Raw genomic sequence first — 5,246 nt, 5'->3', positions numbered from 1 at the left:
ATCATCTATTTATTTAATATTTATAAATAAAGTTTAAATGCTTTTTTTCCTCCTAAACAAATATAATAGAATATTCCATGTTGTTATTTCTAGAAAGGGGTTAATAATATTTAATTATTGCTCATTATTCAGGAATAACCTAATATTTGTTATAAATAGAAGGGATTTCCATTCATTATTCACTTTTTATTATTTTCATTGTTGCACTCACTGTTGTAACTACGATTATCATCACTTTCACACACCATTTTTCTTTCCATTTGTGTTCTCACCGAGCTCAACATTTTATTTGCTTGGTTTATACATTATAGAGGAGAGAGACTCTACAAAACTTGAAGACATTTGAGGATAACAAAGAATCCATCCCATAGAGGGGGACTGTTAACATTTCTTTGTTCCCTTCACAAGTGTTGTTTGATAAAATATATTCTTTATATACCTGGTTTCCATTGGATTATTGTAATTACCCGCATTTATTACTATTTCATTTTGTTGTTTAACTATGGTCATGGTATAGATTAGGGCTTTGGCACCTTTTGTTTCAATAATTTGTTGTCAATCTATAATGTTTAGCATCCATTTCTATTATTAAGACTATTTGTCATCCACAGTCTTAAGTGTTTCCTTTTCATACACCTTTGAGGAGAAAACACTATAACAAAATTGGAGACTCCACTTGGTTTTTACCTCTTATCCAGAAACCTAGGTGACCTTTAGTTTTCCACTTACGGTTTCTTCTTTTTTCAGTATCTTAATGTTGTTTACTAGCATTGTAAACCTAGATCAGTCAAATTTCTAACTTCCGCAAGTTTTCTGGTCTTTTACGCAGGTCACAAGAACCAGCCTCAACAAACACGACAAATTTTTCGAAGAATTGCTGACCGAGAATCAAGGAGCAGAAATCACACTTTTCTGCCCCAAAAGTGTGATTTGGAGGTCCAAAACACACCTTAAAGTGTGATCTCCAAGGAATCAAGTCAGTACGTGTGACTTTTAGGGTTTCTGGGATTTTTTTAGATCTGTTTCTGGGTTATGTCGAGAGTTGTCTCCTGGGTTGGTTGACCACTGTCCTATCCCTCTTAGGCCTTGATCTACTCTATTTTTCTTTTCGAAGTGTAATTTATCCCTTCAGGGCTTCTAGTACGCTTCCACCTTTATAGGAAGATTTTAGCTGAGTAGGAATTCAATGTTTCTGCAGCGCTTTCCACCATATTTTCCAGATCCATAGCTTTCTATTTTAGATCTTAAAATATAGGTTGTGTCCATCCAAAATTTCATCTTAAACCTTGTTTCGTTATTTTCCTTAGGGTCTGATTGGTTGCCCTAGGTTTCACACCCATCTACTTATCTTTTTGCAACAATTTTCCTCTCTGGTTTTTGGTTGTTGCTGTACCACTTTCCAATGACATAGTGTCATTTATTCCCAGTCACACTGACACTTATTTCTCTCGGCCATTTTAGTGTGTTTTCACTTGATTTCACCACCAACCAACACAGTGTTTGGAAACCTAGTTTGGGTGGTGTTTAGTTAATTGATTTACTGTTCATTTTCTATTTTTAATTTAAGCTTATTTCATGAATTTTTTTTCTTTTTTGAAACATGATCTAGCCTTAATTGATAAACAAACTTTCACACACAAGCACACCTTAAGTGAAGGGAACTTGGTCTACACCGCCAATCTAATACTTAACTTAATTAATTTATCTCCTCACTTAGAGACAAAAACATCTTGCTGATCTATCATCACCATTTCCATGTCACTTGTGTCTTACCACCATTGCACCAACAAGTCGTTTATCACAGAGACTCTTAGGCCTTCATCCCTAGTTTCTTCTTTGGCATATTACTCTTCCTTGTAGGGTTTGATTACCATGTCCCCTGAGTCCCCATACCGACTATTCTTCTAGTTAAACTAATTCCTCACCTGATTTTGAACCTCCTTCATTGCATATCATCATTATGTCAGGACCCACTGCAGGTGTAGGAAGCCAACCTATTATTGGCTCTGGTTCAACCCCAGAGTTTACATCTATCGGAACCATCTTAGGAATCGTAACGATAGCTCCCATGCTACCTTTCATGGCTAGGTTAAGCCTCCCAGATTTTGGCCAGTTGATCAATGACCCTATACTCCACGATGCTGGTTGGTGAGATATGTTGACTAAGCTTCCCTCTAACATTCCCAAGTTTGAGGGTAATTCTGGAGGTGACCCCACCAATCATGTCTACTCTTTCCATATGTGGTTTTCATCCAACTCCATCACCGACGACTCCACTTTCCTTCGGTTGTTCCAATGCACGGTCACTAGAGATGCTGCAAAATGGTATGTAGACCAGCCTGCCACCTCTCATTCCATTTGTTGTGTGTGGAGCATGATTGTTCATAGGTCTTTGTTTCAGTCGGATGTATACCCCAGGAAGTTTGTACACCCCTCCATGCAGGTGGGAATTGTCCCCCCCGAGGGGGTCCGGGGAGGCCGATCCACCCCTGGATGGGGGGTCTAGGGGCTAGCGGTCCCTAGGCGGGTGCTTGGGGGCAGCGCCCTCGAAGCAAAAAATAGATGTAAAATTGCCTTGTAAAATTATAGTAATTTCTAGTCAATCTGGGCCGTTCATTAGGCGGATGATCTGACGGTAGAACTTAGGTTTAGTTTAGTGTTTTTTGCCCTAGAAGGAAACCCTTCTCTTTGTATGAGGGCATTGTATTTGAGGCTATGTAATAGATGTGTATTCGATGAGCGAGAAACAGAGAGGTGAGACTGTGAGAGAAAACAGAGGATATTATAGCAGATCTGTTGTAGGTTGTGTCTCTTCATTTTGCTGGATAATAGAAAGGAAGGACTGGCTGCTCGGGGTGGACGTAGCACAAACTGGGTGAACCACGTATATCTGTGTCTCTCTTGTTTTATGTGTTTTCTGTGTTTATATTTCTACAATATTTTATGTGTTCCACCGCTGTGTAATATATTATTTTCTAACAACTGGTATCAGAGCCAAAGGTCTATTTGGCTGATAAACTCGTAAGAAAGAAGAGTTCCTCGTTCGAGTGGGAGTAATGGCGGAAGATGGTAAGTTTAGGGTCAAGAAATTTAATGGCCAAAACTTCTCACAGTGGAAGGTGCAGATGGAAGATTATCTGTATCAAAAAGATCTATACTTACCATTGGGCAGAGAAGCAAAGATTCTAGTGGGTATGAAAGATGAAGAATGGAACCTTCTCGATAGAAAGGCACTCGAAACAATGCAGTTGTGCCTTGCAGCATCAGTCGCCTTCAACATTTTGAAGGAAATAATGATAGAGGGTTTGATTAAGACATTGGAGAAACTATATGAAAAACCCTCAGCCTCAAACAAGGTATTTCTTATGAAAAGGTTATTTAATATGAAGATGTCGGAAGGTGGATCTGTTGCAGATTATTTAAATGATTTTAATACTGTTACAAGTCAGTTATGTTCTATAGGGGTAAAATTTGATGATGAAGTTAGAGCTCTGTTATTCTTGTGGTCATTGCCAGAAAGTTGGAATGGTTTAGTAATGGCCATTAGTAACTTTGTGTCTGGATCTAGTACTTTAAAGTTTGATGTTGTTGTCGGTGCTATCCTTAGTGAGGAAATGCGACGGAAATGCTTTGGTGAAACACCGGGAAATGCTTTGAGTGCAGAGTCTAGGGGAAGAAAAATGGAAAGAGGAAAGAGCTCAGGATATCGCAGTAAATCAAGGAAAGGCAGATCCAAGTCCGGATTGGGCATAGTGTGTTGGAAATGTGGAAAGAAAGGACACCTAAAGAAACACTGTAGATCTCAAAAGGGAGAAGAAGGAGATTCACAGCAAGAAAACAATCATGAAGCAAATGTGACAGGTGAGGTGTTACAATATGCTTTGATTATTTCTTTCAAAAATATTACTAATTCGTGGGTGGTAGATTCAGGGGCCTCATTCCATGCCACACCTGATAAGAAATACTTTCATGACTATGTTCAAGGAAATTTTGGACAAGTTCGTTTGGGTGATGATAAACCCTGTAAAATTGTTGGAATGGGTAAGGTTCTTGTAAAACAGCAGAATGGAAACCAATGGCTACTAAAGGAGGTAAGGCATGTTCTAGATCTAAAGAAAAATCTAATTTCAACATGGCAGTTAGGCGGTGAAGGTTGTGTGACAAATTTCATAGATAAAGCTTGGAATGTCACCAAAGGAGCCCTTGTAATAGCAAAAGGCGAAAAGGTTGGTACATTGTATTTATGCAATGGTATTTTTAACTCTGTTAATGCTTTAACTTCCAAAGGAGAAGATGCAGCATTATGGCATCATAGGCTCGGACACATGAGTGAAAAGGGGATGAAGATTCTTCACTCAAGTAATTTGTTGCTGGGCTTGAAGAATGTTGATTTGGACTTCTGTGAGAATTGCATTTATGGAAAACAGAAGAGAGCCAGATTTCTCAGAGTTGGGAAAGAAAAGAAGAATGAAAAATTAGAGCTTGTGCATACAGATGTATGGGGACCTGCTCAGGTATCATCTCTCGGTGGCTCTCATTATTATGTTACTTTTATTGATGATGCAACTAGAAAAACTTGGATTTATTGTATTAAGAATAAATCTGATGTATTTGATACTTTCAAGAAATGGAAAGCTTTGGTTGAGATTGAGACAGGAAAGAAATTGAAGTGTCCTAGATCAGACAATAGAGGTGAATATTGCAGCAAAGAGTTTGATAGGTACTGTTCAGATCATGGAATTCACAGAGAGAAGACAGTTCCAAGAACACCACAAGAAAATGGTGTGTCAGAAAGGATGAACAAAACAATCATGGAGCATGCAAGGTGCATGAGATTGCATGCAGGATTGCCTTTACAGTTTTGGGTAGATGCTATAGATACTGCTATTTATCTAATAAATAGAGGGCCTTCAAGTTCCTTGTATGGTGGTGTTCCAGAGGAAGCATGGACAGGTGAAAAGGTAAACTACTCTTTTTAAAGCCTTTTGGTTGTGAGGCCTTTGTCCTATTGATATAGAAAATAGAACAAAGCTTGAGGCAAAGTCAAAGAAATGTACCTTTATTGGATATGGTGTTAATGATTTTGGTTATCGCTTATATGATTATGAAAATCACAAAATCATTAGGAGCAGAGATGTAATATTCAATGAAAAGGTCTTGTATAAGAATCAGCTGCAGGAAAAGAAATAGGAAAACGAAAAAAAAGAATACACGGTTGTTGATGAAATCACTGAAAAAGTAAAGGT

The sequence above is a fragment of the Pinus tabuliformis genome, chromosome 9 (assembly GCF_031772625.1).
Source record: "Pinus tabuliformis cultivar Carrire ecotype Pingquan chromosome 9, CPIR1, whole genome shotgun sequence".
NCBI classification, from domain to species: Eukaryota; Viridiplantae; Streptophyta; class Pinopsida; order Pinales; family Pinaceae; genus Pinus; species Pinus tabuliformis.
The sequence above is the reverse complement of the archived record's forward strand: the minus strand, read 5'-3'. Positions refer to the sequence as shown.